Source organism: Chiloscyllium punctatum, chromosome 21 (genome assembly GCF_047496795.1).
Source record: "Chiloscyllium punctatum isolate Juve2018m chromosome 21, sChiPun1.3, whole genome shotgun sequence".
In the NCBI taxonomy this organism is placed as follows: Eukaryota; Metazoa; Chordata; class Chondrichthyes; order Orectolobiformes; family Hemiscylliidae; genus Chiloscyllium; species Chiloscyllium punctatum.
The window spans coordinates 40,659,430-40,682,249 of NC_092759.1; the positions used below are offsets into that span (position 1 = coordinate 40,659,430).

A 22,820-nucleotide genomic window follows, 5' to 3' on the forward strand; every position below is an offset into this window, starting at 1 on the left:
GCGGTACTGCTTTTCGTAGAAGAATCAGAAGGGGGTAACTACACTCTCAAACAGAATTGCATATGATCAGAACCAGTTTGGATAAAAACTTTACAATTCTTTGCACAGTCATTAAATGGAATTGCATTACATTTCACTACGCGAGCAGATTTGTTCAAGCAACTTCGGAGGCAGGTTTGCAGATGGGAAAGCAAGCAAGAAAGCACCGTTCTTGTCCATGTAAAAGGTTGCCGATGAAGAACAAAGCAGTTTCTGCCCAGTTTCGAACTGGGGACCTTTCGCGTGTGAGGCGAACGTGATGACCACTACACTACAGAAACAAGCCGCAGCCGCCCGTCCGGCAGCTCAGGCGCAACCAGCACTGAAAGTTGAAGCCATTCTTCGTTTCACCTTTCTGTTTCCAATAGCTCGTTGTTGTCCAGCGTAATTGACATCTTCAAAACATAAAAAAAAGACACGTGAAATTGATGATAAAATATAGACAAGGATGTGGTCAATGTTTGGACCGTAGGGCGAGGTCGACTAGGCTGGGACGACTTTCCCTGCAGCGTAACGACTGCGACATGATCTAATGGAAGGGTTGGAAACTGAGTATTTACGTGTTTTACCCAAGTTGGGGTGAGTTGAAAACTCGAGAGCATAGGTTTAAGGTGAGTGGGCTGAAATTGACAAAGGACCTGAGGCACATTTCCCACACAGAATGTTGTGCGTGTATCGAATGAGCTACCAGAGGAAGCGGAGGAGGCTCAGAAAATTGCATGAGTTTCTGGATAGGATGGGTTGAGAGGGTTTGGGGCCAAATACTGGGGAACCGGACTTGTTTATATTTGGCTATGTGCTGAGCATGGACGAGATACACCGAAGGATCTGTTTCCACGCGGTGTCCCCCAAAAACGTTGTGTTGCTTACACCTGCTTTAAAGGATTACTTTTTAGCGGAGCTTGCCGTCGCAGTCTGTGGCACAATCCTTTACTGTGTTCGATGCTCACGGGAAAGGTAGTATTGCGAAACACTGCAGAAAGGAACGACTTCCTTACTTTTGCTCCGACTGACCATACTCTGTGAAATTTTCCCAGATCCTCAGTTAAGGACTTTTGCAGCTGGAAGTTTCCTCAGAAACGCTGTTAACTCGTAAAGTATTGAGCGAATCGCAAAACAGAAAGCATTTAACACGGAACACAAACAAAGCTGGCATACCTAATGCATTTTCAGACACAGAGATGCATGAATGCTAAATGTGAGACAGTCCGAGGGCATGATTTATAAAGTAATCTCACAAATGGGAGAAATTCAACAACATATCACATCGAAATTCGTTGGAACGATTTTCCCATTGGCCGAAAAACCAAATAACGACGAGTCGAGTCACCCAGGGACTTTGTTTCACAACAGCGATGAAATACCGGTCTCCATTCGGTTCCAGTACAAGCTCAACTTGCCTGGAACAGCACAGCTGCTTGCGATTTTCTGCGCGGGAGGCGAACACGATCATGACAGACAGAGACACTTTGAAATATTCGGCACTATCCCACACCACAGTTAATTCCCCGGGAAGCAAAGCCATTTTACTTTTGTTTTCAACATCAATACAGTGGGGACAGAAACAGCATTTTAACAAGCTGCAGCGTTGGAGTTGATCTGCAGAAATGGCAGTGGTGGGATCCGAACCCACGCCCCTTTCGAGACTGGAACCTGGATCCAGCGCCTTAGACCGCTCGGCCACACTACCAGCCGGCCGCGCGCACCATTTTCTTGCGTTTCCAACTGTGCTCTCCTGCATAACAACAGATGCCAAGTCACATGAAAATGGTTCCATGATCCCTCTCCGACTCGCACAGCTGCTGGGATGTGCCCGTCTACAATATCAATTTCGCAGCAGATAATGAGAGCCCATCAATCCAGACAAAACTCAATGGTAAGCTGAGTCTATCTTCTCAGACTCCTTTCAGCTCCAAATGTATCTGTGAGAATATATGTTCGGTTATGATTTGGTCAAATAACCACGAGCTGCTTGACATTACTGCAATTTCGATTCTTGCTTTGCTAAATGATTTCACCCATTGCTTGAAACAGGGCAAGTTTCACGTTTACACGGAACATGAAGCACACCGGACTACAGGGAAAATGCACAAAGCCGTGTTCCACATCATACCGTGCAGCGTAATTTCAGTCACTGTGTCTGTTTTGCAGAAAAAGAGTCCCAAACAATGTTCTCCACCCTAAAACCGGAGGTCGCATTCCAATCCGAGAGCGACAGATCGCATTGTGACGATGCTCTGACCTCGGAGCCAGTTCTAGATGCCACTTTCCTTGCCTTTTACCCTAACCGTGCAATTTGCTGCAGAGATGTTCACTCCTGGACATCAGCCACATGGATAGCAACTGAGTTGGAAACCTATGTGGGAATCGACGAGAAGCGACTCAATAAATTTTGCTCAATTCCATGGTGCTTATTAGAAATGCAGTTTCTGTTCACTTCAATCTAAAAGGCAGTTTCTCAACATAGTAACAAAGTCAAAAGGTAATTACCTCACCCCACCCCCACTCCGGAAGAGGTGCTAACTGCCCTTGATTGCTTTTTGTTCTCGATGTGAAGAGCTCTCACGCCTCTGAGTCACCTTCACGTGTCTGGTTGCTGAGTGAGTCACAAAGAAGGAGTTTCTCCAGAGCTGCAACTGCCTGACTTCCCCACTCGACTTCCCCGTTTACATTTTCCTGCTCCTCAGTGATTTCAAGAATACCAAATGGATGCGATGTCATTCTGTAACCTCTCTGTCGATTCCTCCGTTTCAGTTCCAACGTGGCTTAGGTCTCGGGGCGCACCTTAATACGAGCGACACCATGAAATCACAGGTCCAGAGGTTCCTCTGAGAGTGTAATTTCTTTCATTGCTGTTGCTGATTGAAAGAGCCACTCAAGTGCGAACTGCTCCAAAACATGATTCAGGACCTCTGGTGCCAATTCTCGTACGTTGAATAACGACAGGCAGCTTCCAAATGAGGTCTTTCAGAGACGCCTTTGGGGGACATTTGACAGACAGACAAGTTCAGGAATCCGTGGTGCACTGTGACACCAGCGCATCAGCTTCTTCCCTGTCTTTGAAGCGAGCCGCCTGCGCAAGGAATGCAAATGCGGTACTGCTTTTCGTAGAAGAATCAGAAGGGGGTAACTACACTCTCAAACAGAATTGCATATGATCAGAACCAGTTTGGATAAAAACTTTACATTTCTTTGCACAGTCATTAAATGGAATTGCATTACATTTCACTACGCGAGCAGATTTGTTCAAGCAACTTCGAAGGCAGGTTTGCAGATGGGAAAGCAAGCAAGAAAGCACCGTTCTTGCCCATGTAAAAGGCTGCCGTTGAAGAACAAAGCAGTTTCTGCCCAGTTTCGAACTGGGGACCTTTCGCGAGCGAGGCGAACGTGATGACCACTACACTACAGAAACAAGCCGCAACCGCCCGTCTGGCAGCTCAGGGGCATCCAGCACTGAAAGTTGAAGCCATTCTTCGTTTCACCTTTCTGTTTCCAATAGCTCGTTGTTGTCCAGCGTAATTGACATCTTCAAAACATTTAAAAAAAGACACGTGAAATTGATGATAAAACATAGACAAGGATGTGGTCAATGTTTGGACCGTAGGGCGAGGTGGACTAGGCTGGGACGACTTTCCCTGCAGCGTAACGACTGCGACATGATCTAATGGAAGGGTTGGAAACTGAGTATTTACGTGTTTTACCCAAGTTGGGGTGAGTTGAAAACTCGAGAGCATAGGTTTAAGGTGAGTGGGCTGAAATTGACAAAGGACCTGAGGCACATTTCCCACACAGAATGTTGTGCGTGTATCGAATGAGCTACCAGAGGAAGCGGAGGAGGCTCAGAAAATTGCATGAGTTTCTGGATAGGATGGGTTGAGAGGGTTTGGGGCCAAATACTGGGGAACCGGACTTGTTTATATTTGGCTATGTGCTGAGCATGGACGAGATACACCGAAGGATCTGTTTCCACGCGGTGTCCCCCAAAAACGTTGTGTTGCTTACACCTGCTTTAAAGGATTACTTTTTAGCGGAGCTTGCCGTCGCAGTCTGTGGCACAATCCTTTACTGTGTTCGATGCTCACGGGAAAGGTAGTATTGCGAAACACTGCAGAAAGGAACGACTTCCTTACTTTTGCTCCGACTGACCATACTCTGTGAAATTTTCCCAGATCCTCAGTTAAGGACTTTTGCAGCTGGAAGTTTCCTCAGAAACGCTGTTAACTCGTAAAGTATTGAGCGAATCGCAAAACAGAAAGCATTTAACACGGAACACAAACAAAGCTGGCATACCTAATGCATTTTCAGACACAGAGATGCATGAATGCTAAATGTGAGACAGTCCGAGGGCATGATTTATAAAGTAATCTCACAAATGGGAGAAATTCAACAACATATCACATCGAAATTCGTTGGAACGATTTTCCCATTGGCCGAAAAACCAAATAACGACGAGTCGAGTCACCCAGGGACTTTGTTTCACAACAGCGATGAAATACCGGTCTCCATTCGGTTCCAGTACAAGCTCAACTTGCCTGGAACAGCACAGCTGCTTGCGATTTTCTGCGCGGGAGGCGAACACGATCATGACAGACAGAGACACTTTGAAATATTCGGCACTATCCCACACCACAGTTAATTCCCCGGGAAGCAAAGCCATTTTACTTTTGTTTTCAACATCAATACAGTGGGGACAGAAACAGCATTTTAACAAGCTGCAGCGTTGGAGTTGATCTGCAGAAATGGCAGTGGTGGGATCCGAACCCACGCCCCTTTCGAGACTGGAACCTGGATCCAGCGCCTTAGACCGCTCGGCCACACTACCAGCCGGCCGCGCGCACCATTTTCTTGCGTTTCCAACTGTGCTCTCCTGCATAACAACAGATGCCAAGTCACATGAAAATGGTTCCATGATCCCTCTCCGACTCGCACAGCTGCTGGGATGTGCCCGTCTACAATATCAATTTCGCAGCAGATAATGAGAGCCCATCAATCCAGACAAAACTCAATGGTAAGCTGAGTCTATCTTCTCAGACTCCTTTCAGCTCCAAATGTATCTGTGAGAATATATGTTCGGTTATGATTTGGTCAAATAACCACGAGCTGCTTGACATTACTGCAATTTCGATTCTTGCTTTGCTAAATGATTTCACCCATTGCTTGAAACAGGGCAAGTTTCACGTTTACACGGAACATGAAGCACACCGGACTACAGGGAAAATGCACAAAGCCGTGTTCCACATCATATCGTGCAGCGTAATTTCAGTCACTGTGCCTGTTTTGCAGAAAAAGAGTCCCAAACAATGTTCTCCACCCTAAAACCGGAGGTCGCATTCCAATCCGAGAACGACAGATTACATTGTGAGGATGCTCTGACCTCGGAGCCTGTTCGAGATGACACTTTCCGTGCCTTTTACCCTAACCGTGCAATTTGCTGCAGAGATGTTCACTCCTGGACATCAGCCACATGGATAGCAACTGAGTTGGAAACATGTGTGGGAATCGACGAGAAGCGACTCAAAAAATTTTGCTCAATTCCATGGTGCTTATTAGAAATGCAGTTTCTGTTCACTACAATCTAAAAGGCAGTTTCTCAACATAGTAACAAAGTCAAAAGGTAATTACCTCACCCCACCCCCACTCCGGAAGAGGTGCTAACTGCCCTTGATTGCTTTTTGTTCTCGATGTGAAGAGCTCTCACGCCTCTGAGTCACCTTCACGTGTCTGGTTGCTGAGTGAGTCACAAAGAAGGAGTTACTCCAGAGCTGCAACTGCCTGACTTCCCCACTCGACTTCCCCGTTTACATTTTCCTGCTCCTCAGTGATTTCAAGAATACCAAATGGATGCGATGTCATTCTGTAACCTCTCTGTCGATTCCTCCGTTTCAGTTCCAACGTGGCTTAGGTCTCTGGCGCACCTTAATACTAGCGACACCATGAAAGCACAGGTCCAGAGTTTCCTCTGAGAGTGTAATGTCTTTCATTGCTGTTGCTGATTGAAACAGCCACTCAAGTGCGAACTGCTCCAAAACATGATTCAGGACCTCTGGTGCCAATTCTCGTACGTTGAATAACGACAGACAGCTTCCAAACGAGGCCTTTCAGAGACGCCTTTGGGGGACATTTAACAGACAGACAAGTTCAGGAATCCGTGGTGCACTGTGACACCAGCGCATCCGCTTCTTCCCTGTCTTTGAACCGAGCCGCCTGCGCAAGGAATGCAAATGCGGTACTGCTTTTCGTAGAAGAATCAGAAGGGGGTAACTACACTCTCAAACAGAATTGCATATGATCAGAACCAGTTTGGATAAAAACTTTACATTTCTTTGCACAGTCATTAAATGGAATTGCATTACATTTCACTACGCGAGCAGATTTGTTCAAGCAACTTCGAAGGCAGGTTTGCAGATGGGAAAGCAAGCAAGAAAGCACCGTTCTTGCCCATGTAAAAGGCTGCCGTTGAAGAACAAAGCAGTTTCTGCCCAGTTTCGAACTGGGGACCTTTCGCGTGTGAGGCGAACGTGATGACCACTACACTACAGAAACAAGCCGCAGCCGCCCGTCCGGCAGCTCAGGGGCATCCAGCACTGAAAGTTGAAGCCATTCTTCGTTTCACCTTTCTGTTTCCAATAGCTCGTTGTTGTCCAGCGTAATTGACATCTTCAAAACATTAAAAAAAAGACACGTGAAATTGATGATAAAACATAGACAAGGATGTGGTCAATGTTTGGACCGTAGGGCGAGGTGGACTAGGCTGGGACGACTTTCCCTGCAGCGTAACGACTGCGACATGATCTAATGGAAGGGTTGGAAACTGAGTATTTACGTGTTTTACCCAAGTTGGGGTGAGTTGAAAACTCGAGAGCATAGGTTTAAGGTGAGTGGGCTGAAATTGACAAAGGACCTGAGGCACATTTCCCACACAGAAGGTTGTGCGTGTATGGAATGAGCTACCAGAGGAAGCGGAGGAGGCTCAGAAAATTGCATGAGTTTCTGGATAGGATGGGTTGAGAGGGTTTGGGGCCAAATACTGGGGAACCGGACTTGTTTATATTTGGCTATGTGCTGAGCATGGACGAGATACACCGAAGGATCTGTTTCCACGCGGTGTCCCCCAAAAACGTTGTGTTGCTTACACCTGCTTTAAAGGATTACTTTTTAGCGGAGCTTGCCGTCGCAGTCTGTGGCACAATCCTTTACTGTGTTCGATGCTCACGGGAAAGGTAGTATTGCGAAACACTGCAGAAAGGAACGACTTCCTTACTTTTGCTCCGACTGACCATACTCTGTGAAATTTTCCCAGATCCTCAGTTAAGGACTTTTGCAGCTGGAAGTTTCCTCAGAAACGCTGTTAACTCGTAAAGTATTGAGCGAATCGCAAAACAGAAAGCATTTAACACGGAACACAAACAAAGCTGGCATACCTAATGCATTTTCAGACACAGAGATGCATGAATGCTAAATGTGAGACAGTCCGAGGGCATGATTTATAAAGTAATCTCACAAATGGGAGAAATTCAACAACATATCACATCGAAATTCGTTGGAACGATTTTCCCATTGGCCGAAAAACCAAATAACGACGAGTCGAGTCACCCAGGGACTTTGTTTCACAACAGCGATGAAATACCGGTCTCCATTCGGTTCCAGTACAAGCTCAACTTGCCTGGAACAGCACAGCTGCTTGCGATTTTCTGCGCGGGAGGCGAACACGATCATGACAGACAGAGACACTTTGAAATATTCGGCACTATCCCACACCACAGTTAATTCCCCGGGAAGCAAAGCCATTTTACTTTTGTTTTCAACATCAATACAGTGGGGACAGAAACAGCATTTTAACAAGCTGCAGCGTTGGAGTTGATCTGCAGAAATGGCAGTGGTGGGATCCGAACCCACGCCCCTTTCGAGACTGGAACCTGGATCCAGCGCCTTAGACCGCTCGGCCACACTACCAGCCGGCCGCGCGCACCATTTTCTTGCGTTTCCAACTGTGCTCTCCTGCATAACAACAGATGCCAAGTCACATGAAAATGGTTCCATGATCCCTCTCCGACTCGCACAGCTGCTGGGATGTGCCCGTCTACAATATCAATTTCGCAGCAGATAATGAGAGCCCATCAATCCAGACAAAACTCAATGGTAAGCTGAGTCTATCTTCTCAGACTCCTTTCAGCTCCAAATGTATCTGTGAGAATATATGTTCGGTTATGATTTGGTCAAATAACCACGAGCTGCTTGACATTACTGCAATTTCGATTCTTGCTTTGCTAAATGATTTCACCCATTGCTTGAAACAGGGCAAGTTTCACGTTTACACGGAACATGAAGCACACCGGACTACAGGGAAAATGCACAAAGCCGTGTTCCACATCATACCGTGCAGCGTAATTTCAGTCACTGTGTCTGTTTTGCAGAAAAAGAGTCCCAAACAATGTTCTCCACCCTAAAACCGGAGTTCGCATTCCAATCCGAGAGCGACAGATCGCATTGTGACGATGCTCTGACCTCGGAGCCAGTTCTAGATGCCACTTTCCTTGCCTTTTACCCTAACCGTGCAATTTGCTGCAGAGATGTTCACTCCTGGACATCAGCCACATGGATAGCAACTGAGTTGGAAACCTATGTGGGAATCGACGAGAAGCGACTCAATAAATTTTGCTCAATTCCATGGTGCTTATTAGAAATGCAGTTTCTGTTCACTTCAATCTAAAAGGCAGTTTCTCAACATAGTAACAAAGTCAAAAGGTAATTACCTCACCCCACCCCCACTCCGGAAGAGGTGCTAACTGCCCTTGATTGCTTTTTGTTCTCGATGTGAAGAGCTCTCACGCCTCTGAGTCACCTTCACGTGTCTGGTTGCTGAGTGAGTCACAAAGAAGGAGTTTCTCCAGAGCTGCAACTGCCTGACTTCCCCACTCGACTTCCCCGTTTACATTTTCCTGCTCCTCAGTGATTTCAAGAATACCAAATGGATGCGATGTCATTCTGTAACCTCTCTGTCGATTCCTCCGTTTCAGTTCCAACGTGGCTTAGGTCTCGGGGCGCACCTTAATACGAGCGACACCATGAAATCACAGGTCCAGAGGTTCCTCTGAGAGTGTAATTTCTTTCATTGCTGTTGCTGATTGAAAGAGCCACTCAAGTGCGAACTGCTCCAAAACATGATTCAGGACCTCTGGTGCCAATTCTCGTACGTTGAATAACGACAGGCAGCTTCCAAATGAGGTCTTTCAGAGACGCCTTTGGGGGACATTTGACAGACAGACAAGTTCAGGAATCCGTGGTGCACTGTGACACCAGCGCATCAGCTTCTTCCCTGTCTTTGAACCGAGCCGCCTGCGCAAGGAATGCAAATGCGGTACTGCTTTTCGTAGAAGAATCAGAAGGGGGTAACTACACTCTCAAACAGAATTGCATATGATCAGAACCAGTTTGGATAAAAACTTTACATTTCTTTGCACAGTCATTAAATGGAATTGCATTACATTTCACTACGCGAGCAGATTTGTTCAAGCAACTTCGAAGGCAGGTTTGCAGATGGGAAAGCAAGCAAGAAAGCACCGTTCTTGCCCATGTAAAAGGCTGCCGTTGAAGAACAAAGCAGTTTCTGCCCAGTTTCGAACTGGGGACCTTTCGCGAGCGAGGCGAACGTGATGACCACTACACTACAGAAACAAGCCGCAACCGCCCGTCTGGCAGCTCAGGGGCATCCAGCACTGAAAGTTGAAGCCATTCTTCGTTTCACCTTTCTGTTTCCAATAGCTCGTTGTTGTCCAGCGTAATTGACATCTTCAAAACATTTAAAAAAAGACACGTGAAATTGATGATAAAACATAGACAAGGATGTGGTCAATGTTTGGACCGTAGGGCGAGGTGGACTAGGCTGGGACGACTTTCCCTGCAGCGTAACGACTGCGACATGATCTAATGGAAGGGTTGGAAACTGAGTATTTACGTGTTTTACCCAAGTTGGGGTGAGTTGAAAACTCGAGAGCATAGGTTTAAGGTGAGTGGGCTGAAATTGACAAAGGACCTGAGGCACATTTCCCACACAGAATGTTGTGCGTGTATCGAATGAGCTACCAGAGGAAGCGGAGGAGGCTCAGAAAATTGCATGAGTTTCTGGATAGGATGGGTTGAGAGGGTTTGGGGCCAAATACTGGGGAACCGGACTTGTTTATATTTGGCTATGTGCTGAGCATGGACGAGATACACCGAAGGATCTGTTTCCACGCGGTGTCCCCCAAAAACGTTGTGTTGCTTACACCTGCTTTAAAGGATTACTTTTTAGCGGAGCTTGCCGTCGCAGTCTGTGGCACAATCCTTTACTGTGTTCGATGCTCACGGGAAAGGTAGTATTGCGAAACACTGCAGAAAGGAACGACTTCCTTACTTTTGCTCCGACTGACCATACTCTGTGAAATTTTCCCAGATCCTCAGTTAAGGACTTTTGCAGCTGGAAGTTTCCTCAGAAACGCTGTTAACTCGTAAAGTATTGAGCGAATCGCAAAACAGAAAGCATTTAACACGGAACACAAACAAAGCTGGCATACCTAATGCATTTTCAGACACAGAGATGCATGAATGCTAAATGTGAGACAGTCCGAGGGCATGATTTATAAAGTAATCTCACAAATGGGAGAAATTCAACAACATATCACATCGAAATTCGTTGGAACGATTTTCCCATTGGCCGAAAAACCAAATAACGACGAGTCGAGTCACCCAGGGACTTTGTTTCACAACAGCGATGAAATACCGGTCTCCATTCGGTTCCAGTACAAGCTCAACTTGCCTGGAACAGCACAGCTGCTTGCGATTTTCTGCGCGGGAGGCGAACACGATCATGACAGACAGAGACACTTTGAAATATTCGGCACTATCCCACACCACAGTTAATTCCCCGGGAAGCAAAGCCATTTTACTTTTGTTTTCAACATCAATACAGTGGGGACAGAAACAGCATTTTAACAAGCTGCAGCGTTGGAGTTGATCTGCAGAAATGGCAGTGGTGGGATCCGAACCCACGCCCCTTTCGAGACTGGAACCTGGATCCAGCGCCTTAGACCGCTCGGCCACACTACCAGCCGGCCGCGCGCACCATTTTCTTGCGTTTCCAACTGTGCTCTCCTGCATAACAACAGATGCCAAGTCACATGAAAATGGTTCCATGATCCCTCTCCGACTCGCACAGCTGCTGGGATGTGCCCGTCTACAATATCAATTTCGCAGCAGATAATGAGAGCCCATCAATCCAGACAAAACTCAATGGTAAGCTGAGTCTATCTTCTCAGACTCCTTTCAGCTCCAAATGTATCTGTGAGAATATATGTTCGGTTATGATTTGGTCAAATAACCACGAGCTGCTTGACATTACTGCAATTTCGATTCTTGCTTTGCTAAATGATTTCACCCATTGCTTGAAACAGGGCAAGTTTCACGTTTACACGGAACATGAAGCACACCGGACTACAGGGAAAATGCACAAAGCCGTGTTCCACATCATATCGTGCAGCGTAATTTCAGTCACTGTGCCTGTTTTGCAGAAAAAGAGTCCCAAACAATGTTCTCCACCCTAAAACCGGAGGTCGCATTCCAATCCGAGAACGACAGATTACATTGTGAGGATGCTCTGACCTCGGAGCCTGTTCGAGATGACACTTTCCGTGCCTTTTACCCTAACCGTGCAATTTGCTGCAGAGATGTTCACTCCTGGACATCAGCCACATGGATAGCAACTGAGTTGGAAACCTGTGTGGGAATCGACGAGAAGCGACTCAATAAATTTTGCTCAATTCCATGGTGCTTATTAGAAATGCAGTTTCTGTTCACTACAATCTAAAAGGCAGTTTCTCAACATAGTAACAAAGTCAAAAGGTAATTACCTCACCCCACCCCCACTCCGGAAGAGGTGCTAACTGCCCTTGATTGCTTTTTGTTCTCGATGTGAAGAGCTCTCACGCCTCTGAGTCACCTTCACGTGTCTGGTTGCTGAGTGAGTCACAAAGAAGGAGTTACTCCAGAGCTGCAACTGCCTGACTTCCCCACTCGACTTCCCCGTTTACATTTTCCTGCTCCTCAGTGATTTCAAGAATACCAAATGGATGCGATGTCATTCTGTAACCTCTCTGTCGATTCCTCCGTTTCAGTTCCAACGTGGCTTAGGTCTCTGGCGCACCTTAATACTAGCGACACCATGAAAGCACAGGTCCAGAGTTTCCTCTGAGAGTGTAATGTCTTTCATTGCTGTTGCTGATTGAAACAGCCACTCAAGTGCGAACTGCTCCAAAACATGATTCAGGACCTCTGGTGCCAATTCTCGTACGTTGAATAACGACAGACAGCTTCCAAACGAGGCCTTTCAGAGACGCCTTTGGGGGACATTTAACAGACAGACAAGTTCAGGAATCCGTGGTGCACTGTGACACCAGCGCATCCGCTTCTTCCCTGTCTTTGAACCGAGCCGCCTGCGCAAGGAATGCAAATGCGGTACTGCTTTTCGTAGAAGAATCAGAAGGGGGTAACTACACTCTCAAACAGAATTGCATATGATCAGAACCAGTTTGGATAAAAACTTTACATTTCTTTGCACAGTCATTAAATGGAATTGCATTACATTTCACTACGCGAGCAGATTTGTTCAAGCAACTTCGAAGGCAGGTTTGCAGATGGGAAAGCAAGCAAGAAAGCACCGTTCTTGCCCATGTAAAAGGCTGCCGTTGAAGAACAAAGCAGTTTCTGCCCAGTTTCGAACTGGGGACCTTTCGCGTGTGAGGCGAACGTGATGACCACTACACTACAGAAACAAGCCGCAGCCGCCCGTCCGGCAGCTCAGGGGCATCCAGCACTGAAAGTTGAAGCCATTCTTCGTTTCACCTTTCTGTTTCCAATAGCTCGTTGTTGTCCAGCGTAATTGACATCTTCAAAACATTAAAAAAAAGACACGTGAAATTGATGATAAAACATAGACAAGGATGTGGTCAATGTTTGGACCGTAGGGCGAGGTGGACTAGGCTGGGACGACTTTCCCTGCAGCGTAACGACTGCGACATGATCTAATGGAAGGGTTGGAAACTGAGTATTTACGTGTTTTACCCAAGTTGGGGTGAGTTGAAAACTCGAGAGCATAGGTTTAAGGTGAGTGGGCTGAAATTGACAAAGGACCTGAGGCACATTTCCCACACAGAAGGTTGTGCGTGTATGGAATGAGCTACCAGAGGAAGCGGAGGAGGCTCAGAAAATTGCATGAGTTTCTGGATAGGATGGGTTGAGAGGGTTTGGGGCCAAATACTGGGGAACCGGACTTGTTTATATTTGGCTATGTGCTGAGCATGGACGAGATACACCGAAGGATCTGTTTCCACGCGGTGTCCCCCAAAAACGTTGTGTTGCTTACACCTGCTTTAAAGGATTACTTTTTAGCGGAGCTTGCCGTCGCAGTCTGTGGCACAATCCTTTACTGTGTTCGATGCTCACGGGAAAGGTAGTATTGCGAAACACTGCAGAAAGGAACGACTTCCTTACTTTTGCTCCGACTGACCATACTCTGTGAAATTTTCCCAGATCCTCAGTTAAGGACTTTTGCAGCTGGAAGTTTCCTCAGAAACGCTGTTAACTCGTAAAGTATTGAGCGAATCGCAAAACAGAAAGCATTTAACACGGAACACAAACAAAGCTGGCATACCTAATGCATTTTCAGACACAGAGATGCATGAATGCTAAATGTGGGACAGTCCGAGGGCATGATTTATAAAGTAATCTCACAAATGGGAGAAATTCAACAACATATCACATCGAAATTCGTTGGAACGATTTTCCCATTGGCCGAAAAACCAAATAACGACGAGTCGAGTCACCCAGGGACTTTGTTTCACAACAGCGATGAAATACCGGTCTCCATTCGGTTCCAGTACAAGCTCAACTTGCCTGGAACAGCACAGCTGCTTGCGATTTTCTGCGCGGGAGGCGAACACGATCATGACAGACAGAGACACTTTGAAATATTCGGCACTATCCCACACCACAGTTAATTCCCCGGGAAGCAAAGCCATTTTACTTTTGTTTTCAACATCAATACAGTGGGGACAGAAACAGCATTTTAACAAGCTGCAGCGTTGGAGTTGATCTGCAGAAATGGCAGTGGTGGGATCCGAACCCACGCCCCTTTCGCGACTGGAACCTGGATCCAGCGCCTTAGACCGCTCGGCCACACTACCAGCCGGCCGCGCGCACCATTTTCTTGCGTTTCCAACTGTGCTCTCCTGCATAACAACAGATGCCAAGTCACATGAAAATGGTTCCATGATCCCTCTCCGACTCGCACAGCTGCTGGGATGTGCCCGTCTACAATATCAATTTCGCAGCAGATAATGAGAGCCCATCAATCCAGACAAAACTCAATGGTAAGCTGAGTCTATCTTCTCAGACTCCTTTCAGCTCCAAATGTATCTGTGAGAATATATGTTCGGTTATGATTTGGTCAAATAACCACGAGCTGCTTGACATTACTGCAATTTCGATTCTTGCTTTTCTAAATTCCCGCCTGAGGCGACTGACTGTGTGGAGTTTGCAGGTTCTCCCCGTGTCTGCGTGGGTTTCCTCCGGGTGCTCCGGTTTCCTCCCACAGTCCAAAGATGTGCAGGTCAGGTGAATTGGCCATGCTAAATTGCCCGTAGTGTTAGGTAAGGGGTAGATGTAGATGTCGGGGTAGGGGTAGGGGTAGGGGTATGGGTGGGTTACGCTTCGGTGGGGCGGTGTGGACTTGTTGGGCCGAAGGGCCTGTTTCCACACTGTAAGTAATCTAATCTAATCTAATCTAATCTAAATGATTTCACCCATTGCTTGAAACAGGGCAAGTTTCACGTTTACACGGAACATGAAGCACACCGGACTACAGGGAAAATGCACAAAGCCGTGTTCCACATCATACCGTGCAGCGTAATTTCAGTCACTGTGCCTGTTTTGCAGAAAAAGAGTCCCAAACAATGTACTCCACCCTAAAACCGGAGGTCGCATTCCAATCCGAGAACGACAGATTACATTGTGACGATGCTCTGACCTCGGAGCCAGTTCGAGATGACACTTTCCTTGCCTTTTACCTTAACCGTGCAATTTGCTGCAGAGATGTTCACTCCTGGACATCAGCCACATGGATAGCAACTGAGTTGGAAACCTGTGTGGGAATCGACGAGAAGCGACTCAATAAATTTTGCTCAATTCCATGGTGCTTATTAGAAATGCAGTTTCTGTTCACTTCAATCTAAAAGGCAGTTTCTCAACATAGTAACAAAGTCAAAAGGTAATTACCTCACCCCACCCCCACTCCGGAAGAGGTGCTAACTGCCCTTGATTGCTTTTTGTTCACGATGTGAAGAGCTCTCACGCCTCTGAGTCACCTTCACGTGTCTGGTTGCTGAGTGAGTCACAAAGAAGGAGTTTCTCCAGAGCTGCAACTGCCTGACTTCCCCACTCGACTTCCCCGTTTACATTTTCCTGCTCCTCAGTGATTTCAAGAATACCAAATGGATGCGATGTCATTCTGTAACCTCTCTGTCGATTCCTCCGTTTCAGTTCCAACGTGGCTTAGGTCTCGGGGCGCACCTTAATACGAGCGACACCATGAAATCACAGGTCCAGAGGTTCCTCTGAGAGTGTAATTTCTGTCATTGCTGTTGCTGATTGAAACAGCCACTCAAGTGCGAACTGCTCCAAAACATGATTCAGGACCTCTGGTGCCAATTCTCGTACGTTGAATAACGACAGACAGCTTCCAAACGAGGCCTTTCAGAGACGCCTTTGGGGGACATTTAACAGACAGACAAGTTCAGGAATCCGTGGTGCACTGTGACACCAGCGCATCAGCTTCTTCCCTGTCTTTGAACCGAGCCGCCTGCGCAAGGAATGCAAATGCGGTACTGCTTTTCGTAGAAGAATCAGAAGGGGGTAACTACACTCTCAAACAGAATTGCATATGATCAGAACCAGTTTGGATAAAAACTTTACATTTCTTTGCACAGTCATTAAATGGAATTGCATTACATTTCACTACGCGAGCAGATTTGTTCAAGCAACTTCGAAGGCAGGTTTGCAGATGGGAAAGCAAGCAAGAAAGCACCGTTCTTGCCCATGTAAAAGGCTGCCGTTGAAGAACAAAGCAGTTTCTGCCCAGTTTCGAACTGGGGACCTTTCGCGAGCGAGGCGAACGTGATGACCACTACACTACAGAAACAAGCCGCAACCGCCCGTCTGGCAGCTCAGGGGCATCCAGCACTGAAAGTTGAAGCCATTCTTCGTTTCACCTTTCTGTTTCCAATAGCTCGTTGTTGTCCAGCGTAATTGACATCTTCAAAACATTTAAAAAAAGACACGTGAAATTGATGATAAAACATAGACAAGGATGTGGTCAATGTTTGGACCGTAGGGCGAGGTGGACTAGGCTGGGACGACTTTCCCTGCAGCGTAACGACTGCGACATGATCTAATGGAAGGGTTGGAAACTGAGTATTTACGTGTTTTACCCAAGTTGGGGTGAGTTGAAAACTCGAGAGCATAGGTTTAAGGTGAGTGGGCTGAAATTGACAAAGGACCTGAGGCACATTTCCCACACAGAATGTTGTGCGTGTATCGAATGAGCTACCAGAGGAAGCGGAGGAGGCTCAGAAAATTGCATGAGTTTCTGGATAGGATGGGTTGAGAGGGTTTGGGGCCAAATACTGGGGAACCGGACTTGTTTATATTTGGCTATGTGCTGAGCATGGACGAGATACACCGAAGGATCTGTTTCCACGCGGTGTCCCCCAAAAACGTTGTGTTGCTTACACCTGCTTGAAAGGATTACTTTTTAGCGGAGCTTGCCGTCGCAGTCTGTGGCACAATCCTTTACTGTGTTCGATGCTCACGGGAAAGGTAGTATTGCGAAACACTGCAGAAAGGAACGACTTCCTTACTTTTGCTCCGACTGACCATACTCTGTGAAATTTTCCCAGATCCTCAGTTAAGGACTTTTGCAGCTGGAAGTTTCCTCAGAAACGCTGTTAACTCGTAAAGTATTGAGCGAATCGCAAAACAGAAAGCATTTAACACGGAACACAAACAAAGCTGGCATACCTAATGCATTTTCAGACACAGAGATGCATGAATGCTAAATGTGAGACAGTCCGAGGGCATGATTTATAAAGTAATCTCACAAATGGGAGAAATTCAACAACATATCACATCGAAATTCGTTGGAACGATTTTCCCATTGGCCGAAAAACCAAATAACGACGAGTCGAGTCACCCAGGGACTTTGTTTCACAACAGCGATGAAATACCGGTCTCCATTCGGTTCCAGTACAAGCTCAACTTGCCTGGAACAGCACAGCTGCTTGCGATTTTCTGCGCGGGAGGCGAACACGATCATGACAGACAGAGACACTTTGAAATATTCGGCACTATCCCACACCACAGTTAATTCCCCGGGAAGCAAAGCCATTTTACTTTTGTTTTCAACATCAATACAGTGGGGACAGAAACAGCATTTTAACAAGCTGCAGCGTTGGAGTTGATCTGCAGAAATGGCAGTGGTGGGATCCGAACCCACGCCCCTTTCGAGACTGGAACCTGGATCCAGCGCCTTAGACCGCTCGGCCACACTACCAGCCGGCCGCGCGCACCATTTTCTTGCGTTTCCAACTGTGCTCTCCTGCATAACAACAGATGCCAAGTCACATGAAAATGGTTCCATGATCCCTCTCCGACTCGCACAGCTGCTGGGATGTGCCCGTCTACAATATCAATTTCGCAGCAGATAATGAGAGCCCATCAATCCAGACAAAACTCAATGGTAAGCTGAGTCTATCTTCTCAGACTCCTTTCAGCTCCAAATGTATCTGTGAGAATATATGTTCGGTTATGATTTGGTCAAATAACCACGAGCTGCTTGACATTACTGCAATTTCGATTCTTGCTTTGCTAAATGATTTCACCCATTGCTTGAAACAGGGCAAGTTTCACGTTTACACGGAACATGAAGCACACCGGACTACAGGGAAAATGCACAAAGCCGTGTTCCACATCATATCGTGCAGCGTAATTTCAGTCACTGTGCCTGTTTTGCAGAAAAAGAGTCCCAAACAATGTTCTCCACCCTAAAACCGGAGGTCGCATTCCAATCCGAGAACGACAGATTACATTGTGAGGATGCTCTGACCTCGGAGCCTGTTCGAGATGACACTTTCCGTGCCTTTTACCCTAACCGTGCAATTTGCTGCAGAGATGTTCACTCCTGGACATCAGCCACATGGATAGCAACTGAGTTGGAAACCTGTGTGGGAATCGACGAGAAGCGACTCAATAAATTTTGCTCAATTCCATGGTGCTTATTAGAAATGCAGTTTCTGTTCACTACAATCTAAAAGGCAGTTTCTCAACATAGTAACAAAGTCAAAAGGTAATTACCTCACCCCACCCCCACTCCGGAAGAGGTGCTAACTGCCCTTGATTGCTTTTTGTTCTCGATGTGAAGAGCTCTCACGCCTCTGAGTCACCTTCACGTGTCTGGTTGCTGAGTGAGTCACAAAGAAGGAGTTACTCCAGAGCTGCAACTGCCTGACTTCCCCACTCGACTTCCCCGTTTACATTTTCCTGCTCCTCAGTGATTTCAAGAATACCAAATGGATGCGATGTCATTCTGTAACCTCTCTGTCGATTCCTCCGTTTCAGTTCCAACATGGCTTAGGTCTCTGGCGCACCTTAATACTAGCGACACCATGAAAGCACAGGTCCAGAGTTTCCTCTGAGAGTGTAATGTCTTTCATTGCTGTTGCTGATTGAAACAGCCACTCAAGTGCGAACTGCTCCAAAACATGATTCAGGACCTCTGGTGCCAATTCTCGTACGTTGAATAACGACAGACAGCTTCCAAACGAGGCCTTTCAGAGACGCCTTTGGGGGACATTTAACAGACAGACAAGTTCAGGAATCCGTGGTGCACTGTGACACCAGCGCATCCGCTTCTTCCCTGTCTTTGAACCGAGCCGCCTGCGCAAGGAATGCAAATGCGGTACTGCTTTTCGTAGAAGAATCAGAAGGGGGTAACTACACTCTCAAACAGAATTGCATATGATCAGAACCAGTTTGGATAAAAACTTTACATTTCTTTGCACAGTCATTAAATGGAATTGCATTACATTTCACTACGCGAGCAGATTTGTTCAAGCAACTTCGAAGGCAGGTTTGCAGATGGGAAAGCAAGCAAGAAAGCACCGTTCTTGCCCATGTAAAAGGCTGCCGTTGAAGAACAAAGCAGTTTCTGCCCAGTTTCGAACTGGGGACCTTTCGCGTGTGAGGCGAACGTGATGACCACTACACTACAGAAACAAGCCGCAGCCGCCCGTCCGGCAGCTCAGGGGCATCCAGCACTGAAAGTTGAAGCCATTCTTCGTTTCACCTTTCTGTTTCCAATAGCTCGTTGTTGTCCAGCGTAATTGACATCTTCAAAACATTAAAAAAAAGACACGTGAAATTGATGATAAAACATAGACAAGGATGTGGTCAATGTTTGGACCGTAGGGCGAGGTGGACTAGGCTGGGACGACTTTCCCTGCAGCGTAACGACTGCGACATGATCTAATGGAAGGGTTGGAAACTGAGTATTTACGTGTTTTACCCAAGTTGGGGTGAGTTGAAAACTCGAGAGCATAGGTTTAAGGTGAGTGGGCTGAAATTGACAAAGGACCTGAGGCACATTTCCCACACAGAAGGTTGTGCGTGTATGGAATGAGCTACCAGAGGAAGCGGAGGAGGCTCAGAAAATTGCATGAGTTTCTGGATAGGATGGGTTGAGAGGGTTTGGGGCCAAATACTGGGGAACCGGACTTGTTTATATTTGGCTATGTGCTGAGCATGGACGAGATACACCGAAGGATCTGTTTCCACGCGGTGTCCCCCAAAAACGTTGTGTTGCTTACACCTGCTTTAAAGGATTACTTTTTAGCGGAGCTTGCCGTCGCAGTCTGTGGCACAATCCTTTACTGTGTTCGATGCTCACGGGAAAGGTAGTATTGCGAAACACTGCAGAAAGGAACGACTTCCTTACTTTTGCTCCGACTGACCATACTCTGTGAAATTTTCCCAGATCCTCAGTTAAGGACTTTTGCAGCTGGAAGTTTCCTCAGAAACGCTGTTAACTCGTAAAGTATTGAGCGAATCGCAAAACAGAAAGCATTTAACACGGAACACAAACAAAGCTGGCATACCTAATGCATTTTCAGACACAGAGATGCATGAATGCTAAATGTGGGACAGTCCGAGGGCATGATTTATAAAGTAATCTCACAAATGGGAGAAATTCAACAACATATCACATCGAAATTCGTTGGAACGATTTTCCCATTGGCCGAAAAACCAAATAACGACGAGTCGAGTCACCCAGGGACTTTGTTTCACAACAGCGATGAAATACCGGTCTCCATTCGGTTCCAGTACAAGCTCAACTTGCCTGGAACAGCACAGCTGCTTGCGATTTTCTGCGCGGGAGGCGAACACGATCATGACAGACAGAGACACTTTGAAATATTCGGCACTATCCCACACCACAGTTAATTCCCCGGGAAGCAAAGCCATTTTACTTTTGTTTTCAACATCAATACAGTGGGGACAGAAACAGCATTTTAACAAGCTGCAGCGTTGGAGTTGATCTGCAGAAATGGCAGTGGTGGGATCCGAACCCACGCCCCTTTCGCGACTGGAACCTGGATCCAGCGCCTTAGACCGCTCGGCCACACTACCAGCCGGCCGCGCGCACCATTTTCTTGCGTTTCCAACTGTGCTCTCCTGCATAACAACAGATGCCAAGTCACATGAAAATGGTTCCATGATCCCTCTCCGACTCGCACAGCTGCTGGGATGTGCCCGTCTACAATATCAATTTCGCAGCAGATAATGAGAGCCCATCAATCCAGACAAAACTCAATGGTAAGCTGAGTCTATCTTCTCAGACTCCTTTCAGCTCCAAATGTATCTGTGAGAATATATGTTCGGTTATGATTTGGTCAAATAACCACGAGCTGCTTGACATTACTGCAATTTCGATTCTTGCTTTTCTAAATTCCCGCCTGAGGCGACTGACTGTGTGGAGTTTGCAGGTTCTCCCCGTGTCTGCGTGGGTTTCCTCCGGGTGCTCCGGTTTCCTCCCACAGTCCAAAGATGTGCAGGTCAGGTGAATTGGCCATGCTAAATTGCCCGTAGTGTTAGGTAAGGGGTAGATGTAGATGTCGGGGTAGGGGTAGGGGTAGGGGTATGGGTGGGTTACGCTTCGGTGGGGCGGTGTGGACTTGTTGGGCCGAAGGGCCTGTTTCCACACTGTAAGTAATCTAATCTAATCTAATCTAATCTAAATGATTTCACCCATTGCTTGAAACAGGGCAAGTTTCACGTTTACACGGAACATGAAGCACACCGGACTACAGGGAAAATGCACAAAGCCGTGTTCCACATCATACCGTGCAGCGTAATTTCAGTCACTGTGCCTGTTTTGCAGAAAAAGAGTCCCAAACAATGTACTCCACCCTAAAACCGGAGGTCGCATTCCAATCCGAGAACGACAGATTACATTGTGACGATGCTCTGACCTCGGAGCCAGTTCGAGATGACACTTTCCTTGCCTTTTACCTTAACCGTGCAATTTGCTGCAGAGATGTTCACTCCTGGACATCAGCCACATGGATAGCAACTGAGTTGGAAACCTGTGTGGGAATCGACGAGAAGCGACTCAATAAATTTTGCTCAATTCCATGGTGCTTATTAGAAATGCAGTTTCTGTTCACTTCAATCTAAAAGGCAGTTTCTCAACATAGTAACAAAGTCAAAAGGTAATTACCTCACCCCACCCCCACTCCGGAAGAGGTGCTAACTGCCCTTGATTGCTTTTTGTTCACGATGTGAAGAGCTCTCACGCCTCTGAGTCACCTTCACGTGTCTGGTTGCTGAGTGAGTCACAAAGAAGGAGTTTCTCCAGAGCTGCAACTGCCTGACTTCCCCACTCGACTTCCCCGTTTACATTTTCCTGCTCCTCAGTGATTTCAAGAATACGAAATGGATGCGATGTCATTCTGTAACCTCTCTGTCGATTCCTCCGTTTCAGTTCCAACGTGGCTTAGGTCTCGGGGCGCACCTTAATACGAGCGACACCATGAAATCACAGGTCCAGAGGTTCCTCTGAGAGTGTAATTTCTGTCATTGCTGTTGCTGATTGAAACAGCCACTCAAGTGCGAACTGCTCCAAAACATGATTCAGGACCTCTGGTGCCAATTCTCGTACGTTGAATAACGACAGACAGCTTCCAAACGAGGCCTTTCAGAGACGCCTTTGGGGGACATTTAACAGACAGACAAGTTCAGGAATCCGTGGTGCACTGTGACACCAGCGCATCAGCTTCTTCCCTGTCTTTGAACCGAGCCGCCTGCGCAAGGAATGCAAATGCGGTACTGCTTTTCGTAGAAGAATCAGAAGGGGGTAACTACACTCTCAAACAGAATTGCATATGATCAGAACCAGTTTGGATAAAAACTTTACATTTCTTTGCACAGTCATTAAATGGAATTGCATTACATTTCACTACGCGAGCAGATTTGTTCAAGCAACTTCGAAGGCAGGTTTGCAGATGGGAAAGCAAGCAAGAAAGCACCGTTCTTGCCCATGTAAAAGGCTGCCGTTGAAGAACAAAGCAGTTTCTGCCCAGTTTCGAACTGGGGACCTTTCGCGTGCGAGGCGAACGTGATGACCACTACACTACAGAAAC

The 22,820-nt window shown here is 46.8% G+C and overlaps 8 non-coding genes across 8 annotated transcripts; all 8 read right to left on the reverse strand.

Annotated features, from left to right (window-relative positions):
* Nucleotides 1–247: 247 nt before the first annotated feature.
* Nucleotides 248–320, reverse strand: trnav-cac (transfer RNA valine (anticodon CAC)). Its single transcript has one exon. It is a non-coding gene; the product is annotated as a tRNA-Val (tRNA).
* Nucleotides 321–3,378: 3,058 nt separating this feature from the next.
* trnaa-cgc (transfer RNA alanine (anticodon CGC)) lies at nucleotides 3,379–3,451 on the reverse strand. The gene has a single exon. It is a non-coding gene; the product is annotated as a tRNA-Ala (tRNA).
* Nucleotides 3,452–6,509: 3,058 nt separating this feature from the next.
* On the reverse strand, nucleotides 6,510–6,582 carry trnav-cac (transfer RNA valine (anticodon CAC)). The gene has a single exon. It is a non-coding gene; the product is annotated as a tRNA-Val (tRNA).
* Nucleotides 6,583–9,641: 3,059 nt separating this feature from the next.
* On the reverse strand, nucleotides 9,642–9,714 carry trnaa-cgc (transfer RNA alanine (anticodon CGC)). Its single transcript has one exon. It is a non-coding gene; the product is annotated as a tRNA-Ala (tRNA).
* Nucleotides 9,715–12,772: 3,058 nt separating this feature from the next.
* On the reverse strand, nucleotides 12,773–12,845 carry trnav-cac (transfer RNA valine (anticodon CAC)). The gene has a single exon. It is a non-coding gene; the product is annotated as a tRNA-Val (tRNA).
* A 3,349-nt stretch (nucleotides 12,846–16,194) lies between these two features.
* Nucleotides 16,195–16,267, reverse strand: trnaa-cgc (transfer RNA alanine (anticodon CGC)). Its single transcript has one exon. It is a non-coding gene; the product is annotated as a tRNA-Ala (tRNA).
* Nucleotides 16,268–19,325: 3,058 nt separating this feature from the next.
* Nucleotides 19,326–19,398, reverse strand: trnav-cac (transfer RNA valine (anticodon CAC)). The gene has a single exon. It is a non-coding gene; the product is annotated as a tRNA-Val (tRNA).
* A 3,349-nt stretch (nucleotides 19,399–22,747) lies between these two features.
* On the reverse strand, nucleotides 22,748–22,820 carry trnaa-cgc (transfer RNA alanine (anticodon CGC)). The gene has a single exon. It is a non-coding gene; the product is annotated as a tRNA-Ala (tRNA).